This window comes from Neophocaena asiaeorientalis, unplaced genomic scaffold (assembly GCF_003031525.2).
Source record: "Neophocaena asiaeorientalis asiaeorientalis breed wild unplaced genomic scaffold, Neophocaena_asiaeorientalis_V1.1 scaffold65, whole genome shotgun sequence".
In the NCBI taxonomy this organism is placed as follows: domain Eukaryota; kingdom Metazoa; phylum Chordata; class Mammalia; order Artiodactyla; family Phocoenidae; genus Neophocaena; species Neophocaena asiaeorientalis.
The window spans coordinates 18,448,140-18,465,260 of record NW_020173215.1 but is presented as its reverse complement, the minus strand read 5'-3'; the positions used below and the strand labels follow the sequence as shown (position 1 = coordinate 18,465,260).

The 17,121-nt window shown below is 45.5% G+C and overlaps 1 protein-coding gene across 2 annotated transcripts in view; it reads left to right on the top strand.

Annotated features, from left to right (window-relative positions):
* The first annotated feature begins 8,177 nt into the window (after nucleotides 1-8,177).
* Nucleotides 8,178-17,121, top strand: part of ADD1 (adducin 1) — a 76,264-nt gene continuing 67,320 nt past the window's right edge. For both annotated transcript variants that reach the window (XM_024745218.1, XM_024745219.1), the window contains exon 1: nucleotides 8,178-8,319. The gene's annotated coding sequence lies outside the window, so the exon portion shown is untranslated. The remainder of the gene's footprint in view (nucleotides 8,320-17,121) is intronic.

The following is a 17,121-nucleotide window of genomic DNA, read 5'->3' as shown; positions in this document are numbered from 1 at the left end:
CCATGAATGTTCTGTTCCTCACGTAGGGCTGGAGGGTGGTTACCACTGGCTGAGCACTTCCTGTACTCAAGGTGCTGGGCTGCACACTTGACTTAGGTCCAATAGCTGCCCTCCAGGCAAACTGTTTTACAGGTGAGAAAACCCAGGTTCAGAGAGGCCTGGATTCCAGACCCAGCCGTGTGATCTGTCCTTCGCTGCGGAGCCCAGACCCTGGCCCCCGCCTAGCTCCCTGCCACCCGCGTGGCCTCGGACAGTCATTGTAGGGTGTCTGGTTAGCCTGCCTCCCGGGGTTCTGGGCATACCTTCACCCAGCGAGGGGGCCACAGCTCCGGGGGGGGGGACAAGGCTGACCTGCCTCACTGTTCTGCCCTCCCAGCCGCAGTCTGTGGGTAAACTGATGGGGGCCCCACCCGAGGCGCTGTGCTGCTCCCTCACCTTACAGATAGGGAAACTGAGGCTCAGAGAGGCTTCGCTGACCTGCGCATCCTGATGGTGAGTCCAGAGATGGTTCAGTTCCTGTGCCAGGGAAGAGGGCCCTGGACGCTTGGGGAAGCTTCTCCAAGCTGAGCACTGGACATGGTTTTACTTTTCCTGCAGTTCATCAGAAGGAGTGCAGTGAGCCTCTGTACCTTCTGTTCATAGAGAGTTTTATTGTCAAAAGATGTTTTTAGAACCAGAAGAGACCTCACAAACCAAGCCAGGGTTGTTCTGGTCCCCACGGCAATTCTGGGTCACATTGCACGGACGCCCCCTGCTGGTCCGAGGGGGAACTTCTGGCACCGCAGGCTGAGCACCAGGGGCCTGGGCCCAAGGGGCTTCTCGTCCAGCTGGGCTGCACTGGGCTGGCCTCTGCAGGGCATGGCATAGAGGACAGGAAGGCCACCCAGGGAATACCAGGCAGAGCTGGCCCTTGAGCCAAATCTGTGTGTCTCTAGAGAGGCAGTGAGGGGCAGGCCACAGCCTGTCTCTGCCTGTGACTCGGCAGCAGGGAGCCCCTGTCTGTGCCCCGGAGATGGTTGCTAGTGGCCATCCCGCACCAAGCCACCAGCACTCTCTCGGGAGGGAGAGTCGTCGGATGCAAAGCAGACCTGACCCATCTGCCTCCCTCAGACTTCCTTTGCTCCTCAGAAACCGCAGAGGCTGCCTGACAGCTGCCCCTGTGTCGCCCTCCAGCTGCATCCCTGGTCACGCTCTGAGCTACTCAGAGCTGAGGCACCTCCTTTCTCCTTTCATTTCCGGTGGAATGAAACACATCCAGAAAAGTGAACAGAACACAAATGTACAGCGTAACAAATGGCTATGAAGCGAACCAGGCCCCGTGTGCCCTCCCCAGCTCAGCGCCACCCCCTTCCTCTCTCACAAGTAACCCCTGCCCTCGCTTTGGGGAGGCTCACATTCCTGTTTTGCTATGAAGGCTTCATCCATCACAGTGCTTTCCCGTTTTCGCACGTTATGTGAATGGAATCATACAGATGCAACCTTTGGCGTCTGGCCTCTGCTCGTTACATCTTTGAGATTTGTCCAGGTTGCTGTGCGTAGCTGTGGCTTGTTCAGATTCGTCGCTGAAAACTGTTTGAGTGTGTCGTAGTTCATGGATCCAGTTTACCGTGGATGCACGTTTAGTTTGTTTGTAGTTTGGGACAATCACAGACAGTGCTACTAGGAACAGTCTTATCTGTGTTTGTGATGCATGTGTGCACACGTTTCCCTAGGGTATGTACGCAGGAGTCTGGCTCCTGAGTTCTAGGGCCTTTCACTGTTTTCCAAGAATTTTGCAGTAAAAGAGGCTTCCCTTGGTTCCACATCCTTGCTAACACTTGGTATTGTCAGACTCTTCCTCGTCTTTGCCGGTCTGGTGGGTGTTTAATTATGGCTTTAATTTGCATTTAGCTAATTACTAATGAGGTTGAGCACATTTTCATGTATTTACTAACCATTTTGATTTTCTCTCCTGTGAAGTGTCTATTCAAATCTTTTGCCTATTTTCCTGTTGTTTTCTTATTAGTCTATAAGAATTCTTTATATAGCCTCAATATTGTCAGCGACATGTATCATATATATTTTCTCCAACTGTATAATTGTTCTTTGCACATAGCAAGAGATAAAGATTCACTTTCATTTCCCCCCCATAGGGTTACCCCACCTACCCCTGCATCATTTATTTATAACCTGTCCCTTCCCCAGCCATCTGCAACGCCACTTGCCATATATCCATATATGTGTAGGTTTGTGGCTGGACTCTTTGTTCTGTTCTATTTGTCTGTCTGTTTCTATACCAATACCAAGCTCTCTTACTTACTGTTGCTTAATTATATCTTTTTTTTCTTTTCAAATTTAGTTTATTGGATGACACCACCCAAATAACACCATGCCCACTATTTTTTTTAATTAATTAATTTATTTGGTTGTGCCGGGTCTTAATTGCGGCATGTGGGCTCCTTAGTTGTAGCACAAGAACTCTCACCTGTGCCATGCATGTGGGATCTAGGTCCCTGACCAGGGATGGAACTCGTGCCCCCTGCAGTGGAATTACAGAGTGCTAACCACTGGACCGCCAGGGAATTCCCTTCAGGTGACTTTTAACTTCATTGAGCTCCTCATTACTTGATATTTATTGTACGTGTCTAGTTTTGTGGGTTTTTTTTTTAACTCCTACATAAGACAGTATTTCTTTTTTTTTTTTTTCTTGGAAAAGGAAGGTGTACTTTAATAGCATTTAAACTTTTTTATGATGATAAAATATAGATAATATAAATTAACCATTTTAAGCATGCAGTTCTGTGGCATTAAGTACATCACGTTGTTGTGAACCATCACCACCATCCATCCCCATAACTCTTTTCATCCTGTAAAACTGAAACTCTGTATCCATTAAATAGTAACTCCCCATTCCCCCTCCTCCAGCCCAGGCAACCGCCATTCTACTTTCCGTCTTATGAATTTGACTATTCTAGTTCCCTCATACAAGTGGAATCATCATTTGTCCTTTTGTGACTGGCTTATTTCACTTAGCATAATGTCTTTAAGATTAATCCATATTGTAGCATGTGTCAGAATTTCCTCTTTTTTTAAAAAATTATTTATTTATTTATGTTTTGGCTGCATTGGGTCTTTGTTGCTGCGTGAGAGCTTTCTCTAGTTGGGGCGAGTGGGGGCTACTCTTCTTTGTGGTGCGCGGGCTTCTCGTTGCGGTGGCTTCTCTTGTTGTGGAGCTCGGGCTCTAGGCATGTGGGCTTCAGTAGTTGTGAGACACGGGCTCAGTAGTTGTGGCTCGCGGGCTCTAGAGCATAGGCCCAGTAGTTGTGGTGCATGGGCTTAGTTGCTCTGCAGCATGTGGGATCTTCCCAGACCAGGGCTCGAACCCGTGTCCCCTGCACTGACAGGAGGATTCTTAACCACTGCGCCACCAGGGAAGCCCCAGAATTTCCTTTTTAAGGAAAGAAATAATATTCCATTGTATGGATGGACCACATTTTGTTATCCATCCGTCAACGACACTTGAGTTGCTTCCATCTTTTGTTTATTGTTAATAACACTGCTATGAACATGGATGTACAAATAAGTGTTAAGAGTCTCTTTTCAGTTCTTTTGGGTATATACCAGGAATTGGAATTGCTACGTCATATGGTAATTCTTTAACTTTTTGAGGAACCACCATATCATTTTCCCCAGTGGCTGCACCATTTTATGTTCCCACCAGCAATGCACAAGGGTTCTAATTTCTCCACATCCTTGTCAACACTTAATTTTTCTTTTCTTTTTAAAAAATAATAGCAATCCTAATGGATGTTAAGTGGTATCTCATGGTGATTTTGATTTGCACTTTAATGCTTAGTGATGTTGAGCATCTTTTCATGTGCTTATTGACCATCTGTATATCTTTGGAGCAATGTCTATTCAAGTCCTTTGCCCATTTCTTTTCTTTTTTTTTTTTTTAATGTTTATTTATTTGGATGTGCCAGATCTTCATTGCAGCGTGCGAGATCTTTAGTTGTGGCATGCAGGATCTTTTAGTTGCAGCATGCTGGCTCTTAGTTGTGGCATGTGGGATCTAGTTACCTGACCAGGGATCAAATCCTGGTCCCCTGCATTGGGAGCGTGGAGTCTTACCAACTGGACCACTGGGGAACTCCACTTTGCCCGTTTCTTTTTTTTTTTTTTTTCTGTACGCGGGCCTCTCACTGTTGTGGCCTCTCCCGTTGTGGCGCACAGGCTCCGGACGCGCAGGCTCAGCGGCCATGGCTCACGGGCCCAGTCGCTCCGCGGCATGTGGGATCTTCCCGGACCGGGGCACGAACCCGTGTCCCCTGCATCGGCAGGCGGACTCTCAACCACTGCGCCACCAGGGAAGCCCTGCCTATTTCTTAATTGGGTTGTTTGCTTTTTTGGTGTTGACTTGTAGACAGTATTTCTTTTTTGTTGTTGCTTTTTAGATATTTATTTATTTTTGGTTGCCCCGGGTCTTAGTTGCGGCTTGTGGGATCTTCCTTGTGGCATGCGGGATCTTTAGTTGCAGCATGAAGGATCTAGTTCCCCGACCAGCGGTTGACCCTGTGCCTCCTGCATTGGGAGCGCGGAGTCTTGACAACTGGACCACCGGGGAAGTCCCGACAGTATTTCTTATATACAGTTTTCTTAGATTGCGTTCTTTAGAAGCAAAACCTGAAACAGGGATCTTGTGCAACTGATTTATTGCTCTTGTGCAAGTAGTCTCAGGATAAGCTGAATGGGGGAATCAGGATGGTGCAAAGGAAAAAACGGGAAAGAGGTGGTCTCAGCTGGAGACTAGCCTTAGCCTGGTTCTACAGGAAGCTTTGGAATGCGCCTTGTCCTACGGAGTTGGTTTTGCTTTGAGGGGACCAGACTTGTGTGACCCTGGATCAGCATTACTGGCCAGGGGTCGTCTGGGTAGGGAGATAATCTCCTGGGCAAGGGCAGCACTCTGGCAAAAGGGGCTCTCTGGGCAATTAGTAGCTAACATTCACAGCACCTGGAGAGGGGACCACTTTTAGCACCAACGTGGAATGGGGATCTGGACCGGGCACCAGTGGCAATTACCAAGTCCACCCCTTGAAGTGCTGAGATCCACTTGTTTCTCATATTAAGTTCAGTCCATTCAGACACAGACTCTTCAGTATTCTCACTGGTTCCAGTATCTGGGAGAACTTCCGAGAGATGGGTAGAGGGATGAACTATGTGGCCCCCACTGCTGCAGTTGGACTCAAAACCACAAATGATACCCAATACCTCCCTTTTCCACTACCCTTTCTAGATTTTTCTTCTTGATGGCTAGGCTTTTGGCTCTTCGAGTCCCTGGGAGCCTGTGCTTACTGGGCCATGTTGCCATGCTTGCCTGTTTACAGTCACTGGGTATGGGAGAACCAAGAGCTACCCTGCCCCTCGGAATGCCTGAGTGCCAAACGCACTCCTGCCTGGCCCCATCATGAGGCTGGCAGCCCTACATACAACAACGAGGGTTGGTTACCTCTGCCAACGTGGCCACTTCTTTCTGTGCCTACTGATCTACTAACATAAGTTGTCCCACGTGACCAGGTGGCAGCCATAGCTTCAGCTTTACTAGGTCCCTGGGTAGAACTGTCCTCTTTGGTAATCCAAACCTCTAGGCTCAGTACTTAATGTTGCAGAGCAGGAAGTGCAAATTCCTCAAGGCGGTGACTGGGTAGTCCACCTGTTAGGGACGGAGCCTCGTAAAGTGGTTACTTCTTTTTTTTTTTTTTTAAGATTTTTTTTTTAAGTGGACCATTTTTAAAGTCTTTACTGAATTTGTTACAATATTGCTGCTGTTTTATGGGTTTTTTTTGTTTGTTTGTTTTGGTTTTTTTTTTTTTGGGTTCGCGGGCCTCTCACGGTTGTGGCCTCTCCCGTTGCGGAGCACAGGCTCCGGATGCGCAGGCTCAGCGGCCATGGCTCACAGGCCCAGCCACTCCACAGCATGTGGGATCTTCCCGGACCGGGGCATGAACCCGTGTCCCCTGCATCGGCAGGCGGACTCTCAACCACTGTGCCACCAGGGAAGCCCTATATTTTGTGTTTTTGGCTGCGAGGCATGTGGGATCTTAGCTCCCTGATCAGCGATCGAACCCACACCCCCTGCATTGGAAGGCGAAGTCTTAACCACTGGACCGCCAGGGAAGTCCCCAGAAGTTACTTCTTGAGCTGCTTGGATCTGGGTGGGTTTGTAGTTTTCATGAAATTAAAAGAATTCAGCCATTATATCTTCAAACAGTATTTCTGTCCTCCCAACACTCACCTCTATGTTCAGGGACTCCAATTAACATCTATACTAGCCCTCTTGAAGTTGTCCTACAGCTCATTGGTGCTCTGTTCATTCTTTTCCAAGCTCTTTTCTCTCTGTTTCATTTAGTTTCTTTTTTCATGTCTTCAAGTTCACTCAGATTTTCTTCTGCTGGGTCTAATCTGTTGTTTGTTTTGTTTTGGGTTTTTTTTTCTGGTTTTTTTTTTTTTTGGCTGCATTGGGTCTTAGTTGCAGCACGCAGGATCTTTCCTTGTGGTGTGTGGCCTTCTCTCTGGTTGTGGCGCATGGTCTTCTCTCTAGTTGTGGCGTGTGGGCTTCTCTTTAGTTGTGGCGTGCAGGTTTTCTCTCTCTAGTTGTGGCCTGTGGGCTCCAGGGCACGTGGGCTCTGTAGTTGCAGTGCATGGGCTCCAGAGTGCACGGGCTCTACAGTTTGCGGCATGCAGTCTCTCTCATTGAGGCACGCGAGTTCAGTAGTTGTGGTGCGCAGACTTAGTTGCCCCGTGGCCATGTGGGATCTTAGTTCCTTGACTGGGGATTGAACCCACACCCCCTGCAGTGGAAGCACGGAGTCTGCATTGGAAAGCGGATTCTTTACCACTGTACCACCAGGGAAGTCCCTGGGTCTAATCTGCTGTTGATCTCACCCAGTGTATTCTTCATTTCTGACATTGTTTTTCACCTTTGTTTGACTTGGGTCTTTTTTGTATCTTCTATGTCTCTACTTAACATGCTCGGTCGTCTTCTATTCCTCCCTTCCTCCTTCCAGCAAGCCCCCACTGACACCTCATGTGGGCCAGGCCTTGTTGCTGGGTGCAAGGGAAACAGAAGTGATAGATGCAGAATTGTGGAGTCTTGTCAGAAAAGTCTTCTGAGAAAAGCCAGTGTCCAGGAGATCAGAGGTTACTGTCTATTATCCATAGACAGTATCCCCGACCCTCTGTGGACAAGGCCAAAGGGGACCCTGCTGGGAGGGAAGGTCTGGATTCCACACTATTCTTCCACTGCTCAGCTCTGGGCCTCAACTTTCTATGGGTATAAAGGGAGCTAGCCCATGTCTCCCGGGTCTTTTGGGGACTCGGATGAGACAAGGAGGGGCAGTTTTGGGGCAGGTGCTGATGTGATCTCTAGTCTTGCCTTCAGGTCACTGGCAGGTGGCCTGGTCTCACCAATGCCCTGGTTCTGCAGCAGTGACTGTGCTCTTTCAAGCAGCATCAGCAGGCCAGGCTCCAGGCATCAGGCAGCGGCCGCGTCGATGGAGCCTTATCGGGATGCACAGGCCCCGCTGTCCTGGCCCCGCCTGGCTGCCAGCCCGGCCCCAAACTTTGCCCGTGGTCCCAGGCACCCTGGCAAGGGCTTCTGGATGCAGACCAGCACAGGGCTGGGCACAGGGGGCAGGGGGCAGGGTCCGTCCGCTGGAGGAGTGGGCGAGGCGGACAGGGAGAGGCCCCCAGCCTCAGGCTGAGCAGGGCCTGCAAACTACCCTTTGGTAAGCTCTCCTGCGCATCGCACGAATCTGGCCCGCAGGAGACCTCCACGAGCCTGACCAGCAACAATGAATGCGTGACGGAACGGCTCTGCGTGAGCGGGCGCCGCTGCCACGACGGCCCGGCCTGCTTCAGCGACGAGGCATGAGGGGCTGCAACTGGCCGTCCCCACACTTTGGATCCTGCTTCGTCCGCAGGGGGAGGGCGCGGCCCCCGAAGTCCGTCCCCGGAAAAGCGGTGGCCAGAGGGTGTAACCCCTCCCACCCAGGCCCCACCCCACCTCTCCCGCCCTCTCTCAGCCAATAGCAGCACGTGTTGCTTGGAGGTGCAGCAAGGGCTGGGCCTATGGGGTGGTGCGTTGTTGGGCTGCGGCGCCTCAGGCCGCACCCAGCTCGGGCTTCTGGGGTTGTGCGGAGGGCTGAGGGGGCGGGAGGCCGGGCAGGCCGGTGGGGGCAGCCGGCAGGGTGCGCGCGGCGGACAGGGGGCGGAGCCGGAGCGACGGGCGGCGGCCGCGCTCAGACCTGGTAGCCTGCGCGCTGCCCGCGATTCGACCCTGAGGTGAGGCCCGTGTGCAGGACGGCGGCAGGCCCGGGGCTCCAGGCCGGGCGGCGGGGCCTGTGGCGGCGGCGCGGAGGGTGGAGGCGGCCCCGGGGGGCTGTCCTGGGCGGGCGGGGGTGGGGTCCCCGTCGTTCGGCCGTCGGCCTTGACTGGCGCAGAGGGGCCGACGCCCTGCAGACCCTTCGTCGCACGGGCTGGTCTGTGGGAGCGCCTGGGCAGCTCGTCGGTGGACTGGGTGGTGGGCTTCGGGCGCCCGTGTGGGAAAGGAGGATCCGGGCCGGACGTTGGGTCAGCGCGGTGCTCGCGGCCGCCGGGTCAGTGGCCCGCAGGGCTGACGGCTCCAGGGTTCGAGCACAGACGCAGACAGACGCGGGCATCCGGGTTCTGCCCGTCTGCTCTCGTGTTTTTGAAAAGACGACAGCTTCTGCCCAAACAGAAAAGCCATATCTGCCCACGGATGGTAATAGGGTTGTCCTGCAACTTTATTAGAGAAGGAGCTGTTGGTCATCTCGCCCTCTCCTTCCTTCCTTTCTTTTTCGTTTCTTTTAGTGGGGCGGGGGGGGTGTCAGAGGGTCTCCGCCTTTAGCAATTACTTTTATTTTTGCTCTTGTAATTCATGGCTCAAGATATTTTCCAGGTCTTTGTGTTCACTTCATGCAGTCTTACGTTAAAGTAAGTTATTTTGGTTAACCTCCGACGGCTGGTGATTTTATGCCTAAATGACATAAAGCAATTTGTCCTATCCCCAAGAACCAAAAACATAGCTGAGAGCGGTGTGCCGTGCTGATAAGTTGTTACAGAAAGGTTTTTTTGCGGGTGAAAAATTGGTTAAATCTTAATGGGGATAGGAAGTGGGCTGCTGTCCTCTTTGCTGAACACATCAGGAGAAGCCCCCAGTGAAAACGAGTCGGAGTCAGTGAGCTGGGGTTCAGCAGGCACCAAAGAGGGGAGGGCATCCCAGGCAAAGAGGGTGAATTGTATGAGGGTGGGATTGTAATAACTGCAGTCTTTAGTTAATGGGCAGGTGCCGCCCACGTGTAAATTACTTTTTAAAATCCAGAATCTTAGTATTCTGACTGTGGGTTAAACTAGAATAGTAAAGTTGGTTTTTCTTTTTAGCATCTTTATTGGAGTATAATTACTTTACAATGGTGTTTTAGTTTCTGCTGTATAACAAAGTGAATCAGCTATATGTATACATAGATCCCCATATCCCCTCCCTCTTGCGTCTCCCTCCCACCCTCCCTATCCCACCCCTCTAGGTGGTCACAAAGCACCGAGCTGATCTCCCTGTGCTATGCGGCTGCTTCCCACTAGCTGTCTTACATTTGGGAGTGTATATATGTACGTGCCACTCTCTCACTTTGTTCCCAGTCCATTCGCAGAAGACGCAGTAGGTCTGTGTCTTCCCGTCTTGCCCCTAGGTTCTTCTTGACCATTCTTTTTTTTTTTTTTTTAGATTACATTTATATGTGTCAGCATACGGTATTTGTTTTTCTCTTCTGACTTACTTCATTGTGTATGACAGACAGGTCCATCCACCTCACTACAAATAACTCAGTTTCGTTTCTTTTTATGGCTGAGTAATATTCCATAGTAAAGTTGTTATTTAGAGAAGTGGATGGTTTTGGCAGTCCCAACTGCTTTTCAGAGTTTTGTTTTGTTTTTGTTTTTGCGGTACGCGGGCCTCTCCCGTTGTGGAGCACAGGCTCCGGACGCGCAGGCTCAGCGGCCGTGGCTCATGGGCCCAGCCGCTCCGCGGCGTGTGGGATCTTCCCGGACCGGGGCACGAACCCGTGTCCCCTGCATTGGCAGGCGGACTCTCAACCACTGCGCCACCAGGGAAGCCCTTTTCAGAGTTTTGATGTGGGTTAGAGCAGGACAAATGGTATGATTTGTTTTACTGCTTGTGTGGTTTTAGTTACAGAGGCTCACTGAATGACAGGAATCTAAATTCTACCCAGTTTCCAAAAGGTGGGATAGTTTCCTTTCTAAAATATAATTTATACACCTCACCGTTTCTCCTTTAACTGTTTGATGCTATCCGATATTGGTAAGGTTTTGTTTGGTATTCAGTTTTTGTTATTGATTTTACTATAAAAACTGTTTCTTTAGATTGGTTATTAGTTTTTAGTTAGTTCTTTCAAGTAGTCCTTGTATTGAATCAGAAAATACTGAAATGCTTTAAAAGATACTTTAAAAAATTAAAAATAATCAAGTATCCAGCCAGTGTTAAAATTTTATTGATCATCATAATTTTTTAACAGTTTGACAGCTAATATAATCAGCTATCTACCTTACTACGTTTGTTAGCGTGTATATGTCCATGACTCTCTCTCGCCCTGTCAAAACTCACCCTTCCCCCTCCCCATATCCTCAAGTCCGTTCTCCAGTAGGTCTGCGTCTAAAAAAGACATTTTTATTATGTGAAACTTAGAGTTTAACTGGACTTGTTTATTTATTTATTTAGAATTTTTGAGTTTTATTGTATTTATTTTTTTATACAGCAGGTTCTTACTAGTTATCTATTTTATACTTATTAGTGTATACATGTCAATCCCAATCTCCCAATTCATCACACCAGCCCCACCACTTTCCCCCTTTGGTGTCCATACGTTTGTTCTCTACTTCTGTGTTTCTGTTTCTGCCCTGCAAACCGGTTCATCTGTACTATTTTTCTAGGTTCCATATATATGCGTTAATATACGATATTTGTTTTTCTTTTTCTGACTTCACTCTGTATGACTGTCTCTGGATCCATCTGTGTCTCTACAAATGACCCAATTTTGTTCCTTTTTATTGCTGAGTATATGGACTTGTTTATTTATTTTTACATGTTTAATTCTTCCCACACATGTAGAGAGACTAGTATAGTAAACGTCTCTTTACCCTCATCCAGCTTCAGCAGTTGTTAACTCATGGCCAGTTTTGCTTTATCTGTACCCCCAAACCCAGATGTTATATCATTTTAGCCGTTAAGTATTTCTGTATGTATATCTATATACTTTTTTTTTTTTGCCGTACGCGGGCTTCTCACTGTTGCGGCCTCTTCTGTTGCGGAGCACGGGCTCCGGACATGCAGGCTCAGCGGCCATGGCTCATGGGCCCAGCCGCTCCGTGGCATGTGGGATCTTCGCGGACCGGGGCACGAACCCGTGTCCCCTGCATCGGCAGGTGGACTCCCAACCACTGTGCCACCAGGGGAGCCCTATATACATCTTTTTAAAAAGATAAATACAGATACCACTATTACAGAATTCCTTATTACCTTCAAATATCCAACTAGTGTTGAAATTTTCTTGATTTTAACAGTTTGAATCAGGATCCAAATGCTATTCGTACATTGTGGCTTATTTTAATCTATAGGCTCCTCCATCTTTTATCTCTTATAATTTATTTGTTGCTGAAATTGGTGGTTTGTTCTGTGGAATTACACACAGTCTGGATTTTATTCTTCTGTAGTTTACACAGAATTTGCTGTAAATGTAATCTAATTTAGTTAGAGCTGAAGGAGTAGTCAGATTCAGGTTTGATTTATTTTTGGCAAGAAGACTTCATAGGTTAGTAGGCAGGTAAGGATTAGTAGTCTTTTTTTTTTAATTGAATATAGTTGATTTACAGTGTTTCAGGTGTACATCAAAGTGATTCACATATACTTTTCAGATTCTTTTCCAATATAGGTTATTACAAGATACTGAATATAGATCCCTGTGCTATCCAGTAGGCACTTGTTTATCTACTTTATGCATAGTAGTATCTGTTAATCACAAATTCCTAATTTATCTTACCCCATCCCCCTTTCCCCTTCGGTAACCATAAGTTTGTTTTCTCAGTCTGTGAGTCTGTTTCTGTTTTGTAAATAAGTTCATTTGTATCATTTTTTTAGATTTCACTAAAGTGATATCATATGCTGTAATATGTGTGATATATGACATCATACGTCTTTCTCTGTCTGGCTTATTTCACTTAGTATGATAATCTCTAAGTACATCCATGTTGCTGCAAGTAGTCTTTCTTCTTGTTAGGAGCCCTTGATGCTCAATGTTTAGTCAATGTTTAGAGTCATTATTTCATTATCAACATTAAAAAATGTTGATAATTTAATTATATAACTTCATCATTGATTAGCTGAATATTTCTATAAAGAGTAATTTCCCCTCCTTCGTAATTTGGTTATCTTGAATTATAACTCTTTAAGGAAAGGCAAGATAAATGCTTAATTCTGCTCCATTTTTTATTAGTTTTCAAAATAATGAGTTGGTGTCCCCCCAAAATAGCCAGTGAATTGTGTATATGTATTTGTGTTCTTGTGAACTCATGGATTTAAACGTATTTGATATGGTTCAATTCATTGTAGATCCTTATTGAGGCTCAACTTGTTCTGTCGTTGTCCAATAGGAATCTGTTCAAATCGGCTCCTAAATCCTTTGGACACAACTCTTAATGGTCTTTGATTGCTCTTCTTTCTGGTATGACAAACGGCACCAGGCTCACCTTGTACATTTTCTGTCCCAGCCCTGGAATCATCATTTCTCCAAGGGGCCTTGGTTTCTTTTAATGAAAAAATAGTATTTAGTAATCACAATCTGTGCCCTGGAGTTGTTCATTGCTACTAAGTTGATCATTGTTTCTAGGTCTTTTCAGTGCACACATCATGGATTACTGATACTTCTAGTTGTAAAGCAAGAGGACAGAATTCTATTTAACCTTCTTAATCTCGCACCTGTACCTTTTTTTCTTCTAAGACAAACATCTTGATTCTAATTACTCATTGTTTTATCCCACACTGTACATATTTCAGTATCAGAAGAGTAATATGAACACTACCACCAACTGATATAAAGTATTTAAGAGGTTTTTTTGCATCCTTATTTGGAATATGTAGTCAAATTACCGTGTTTTAAGGTCACTTTGAATAGTCACTCCATGATTTTGCCACCACTGGATGCATAATGTTCGTTTTTTATTTTGCTTTCAATGTTTAGGAATTGCTTTTTTTCGTTTTTTTTAATTGAAGTAATTTGATGTACAATATTATATAAGTTATAGTGATAAATAATTTTTAAAGGTTATACTCCATTTATAGTTATTATAAAATACCGACTAAGGAATTGCTTTTTGTCTTGTTTTGTTTTTAGATTCCATGTATAAGTGGGACCATATGGTATTTGTCTTTCTTTGTCTGACTTATTTCATTTATCATAATGTTCTCGAGGTTCATCCATGTTATAGAACGTATCAGGATTTTCTTCCTTTTTAAGGCTGAATAACATTCCATTGTATGTAAACACCACATTTTGTTTATTCATTCATCCCTCAGTAGACAGTTGGGTTGCTTCCACATTTCAGCTATTGTGAATACTGCTGCTGTAAACATGGATGTACAGATATCTCTTTGAAACCCTACCTTCAGTTCTTTGGGATATATACCCCGGAGTGGAACTGCTGGATCATATGGTAATTCTGCTTAAAAAATTTGGGAGAACCACTGTACTGGTTTCCACAGTGGCTGTACCATTTTACATTCCCACTAGTAGAGCAGAAGGGCTCCAGTTTTTTCACATCCTTGCCAACATTTGTTTTCTTTTTATTGATAGTAGCCATAATAGTCATCCTAATGGGTATGAGGTGGTATCTTGATGTAGTTTTGATGTGCATTTCCCTAATCCCACCAGGCTTTTTTTCACTTACCATTTGGCATCCATGCCAGACTATAATATAGACATATTTCTCATTCCTTCTTCCAGTTGCATTGTGCTCCTTTATGTGGTTGTACCATACTTTATTCAAGAAGATATGACGGCTTTTTAATGAACATTCGACACAAATATCTTGTCGGATAATGGCAGTTTTTTCTTTTTTATAAATTTATTTATTTATTTTCGGCCGCATTGGGTCTTTGATGCTGCGCGTGGGCTTTCTCTAGTCGCAGCAGGCAGGGGCTACTCTTCGTCGCAGTGCGCGGACTTCTCATTGTGATGGCTTGTCTTGTGGTGGAGCACAGGCTCTGGGTGCATGGGCTTCAGTAGTTGTGGCTCCTGTCTCAGTAGTTGTGGTTCACGGGCTTTAGAGCGCGGGTTCAGTAGTTGTGGCGCACGGGCTTAGTTGCTCTGTGGCATGTGGGATCTTCCCAGACGAGGGTTTGAACCCGTGTACCCTGCTTTGGCAGGCGGATTCTTAACCACTGTGCCACCAGGGAAGCCCTAATTTTTTAAGAGCTTATTTGTGAGAAATAATGTTCATGGCAAATTATTAAAGGTTCATCTGTTCCCTTAAAGCAGGGGTTAACAGACTTTCTGTTAAGGGCCAGATAATAAATATTTTAGGCTTTGAGGGCTGTATGATCTCTGTTGCAACTACTCAGCTCTGCTGTTGTTGCATGAAAGCAGCCATAGATGATATGTAAGTGAATGAGCATGACTGTCCCATAAAACCTTATTTATGGTTGCTGAAATTTGAATTGATTTTCATGTCTATCATATGTTTATGTTTCATACAATTTTTTTAGCCTTTAAAAATCAGAGCTTGTGACCCTTTTAAGAACAGGCAGTGGGCTGGATTTGGCTTCAGGCGGGGCATCATTTGCTGATTTCTGCCCGGAGTTTAAATTTTATCATTAGATCAAACTAGACATCTGCCTCCTGGACTTAATTGTTTTGTCTTCCAGTGGACTTTCTTTCGTGGCATCCTGCTTTGGTCTACAGTAAGGAACTGTGTAGGAGACATACTGTCCTGAGATGCCACATGGTGTTGGTTGCAGGGCTATCACTGGGGGCTTTGTCCGTTATAATAAATGAAACAAAGATTGTTCATTCTTCAAGAAATCTTCTTTACTCTACTTTGAGTAGAATTTTCAACTTCATTATTCTAGTTCTATCCCAGAATGAATTTTTATATTTCATGTTTGTCCTTTAGTTTAATGTATTCCAGCTGTGGTTCCATAGTAAGAGCTACTTGGAGTTAGAAACACCTGGTTACACCTAGTTGTATAACTTTCTTTGCCAAATTAATATTTTTTAATTTAATTTTTATTTTATTTTGGAGTATAGTTGATTTACAATATTGTGTTAGTATCAGGTGTACAGCAAAGTGATTCAGTTACACATATATCCTTTTTTTTCAGATTCTTTTCCCATATAGGTTATTACAGAATATTGAGTAGAGTTCCTTGTGCCATACAGTAGGTCCTTGTTGATTATCTATTTTATGTATGGTAGTGTGTATATGTTAATTCCAAACTCCTAATTTATCCCTCCCCCGACCTTTCCCTTTTGGTAACCCTGAGTTTGTTTTTGAAGTCTGTGAGTCTGTTTCTGTTTTGTAAATAAGTTCATTTGTATCATCTTTTTAGATTCCACATATAAGTGATATCATATATTTGTCTTTGCCTGACTTACTTCACTTAGTATGATAATCTCTAGGTCCATCCATATTGCTGTAAATTTTGCCAAATTAATCTTAAGTTAGCATTAAACCTGGCCCAGAGGAAGAACCCAAGAAATGGCAAAGCCCCTTTCCTACCCTTACCTCCATCACTTCCTCCACCTCTTATCCTTGGGCACATCACTTCCCTTTTTCTGAACTTCAGTTTCCCCATTTGTGCAGTGATGATATTACCTTCCTTAACTACTTCAAAGAATTTGTATGATGAGTAAATGAAAAAGCACTTTGTAAGTGATAGGTGCTGCTCAAGTGTGTGATTTATTATCACATATTTAGAATATACTTGGGGGCAAAAAGGAGAGAGGAACCATTGCTAATGGTGCAGTAACTTCTCTTAAATTCACCCCCAACAATTATTTATCTCATGCCTTTTGCGTGTGAAACATTGTACTGAAAAAGCAGATGCTATGCATACTGTAGCTCATCTTGCCAAATGAGATGGTACTGTTTGAGAAAACGTCATGCTTGTAATTCAGAGGTGCCGTTGCCACAGAAGCTTACTGCACAAAATTGTAGATTTGAGCCAAAGGTCTGGAAGCTCAAAACCTTGGGGTAAAATCTTTTAGTTTTACTTTAAAGATGTTGCTTCACTGTCTTTTTTTTGTTTTTTTAATAAATTTATTTATTTTTTGGCTGCGTTGAGGTCTTCGTTGCAGTGCGTGGGCTTTCTCTAGTTGCGGCGAGCGGGGGGCTACTCTTCGCTGCAGTGTGTGGGCTTTTCATTGTGGTGGCTTCCCTAGCTGCGGAGCACGGGCTCTAGGCACGTGGGCTTCAGTAGTTGTGGCACATAAGCTCAGTAGTTGTGGCTCACGGGCTCTAGAGCACAGGCTCAGTAGTTGTGGCACACGGGCTTAGTTGCTCCGCGGCATGTAGGATCTTTGCGGACCAGGGCTCGAACCCATGTCCCCTGCATTGGCAGGTGGATTCTTAACCACTGCACCATCAGGGAAGCCCTTCACTGTCTTCTTGCTTGCATCACCTCCTACAAGCAGTCTGCTGTCATCCTTATCTTTGTTCTTCTACATAACATGTGTTTTTCTTTGGCTGCTTTTAAGATTTTCCCTATCACTGGTTTTGAGCAATTTTATAGTATTTTGATGTGCTTCTGTATTCAGTAGTTTTTTTTTGTGTTTCTTGTGCTTGGGGTTCATTGAGCTGCTTTCTTGGATCTGTGGGTTTATAGTGTTTGTCAAACTTGAGAAAATTTTGGCCATTATTTTTTCACGTTTCCTTCTCCATGTTGCCTTTGAGGACTCCAGTCCCATTTATGTTAGACCATTTAAAGTTGCCCCACAGCTCACGGATGCTCTGTTCATTTATTTGTCTTTTCCCTTTATGTTTTGTTTTGGTTGTTTTTTG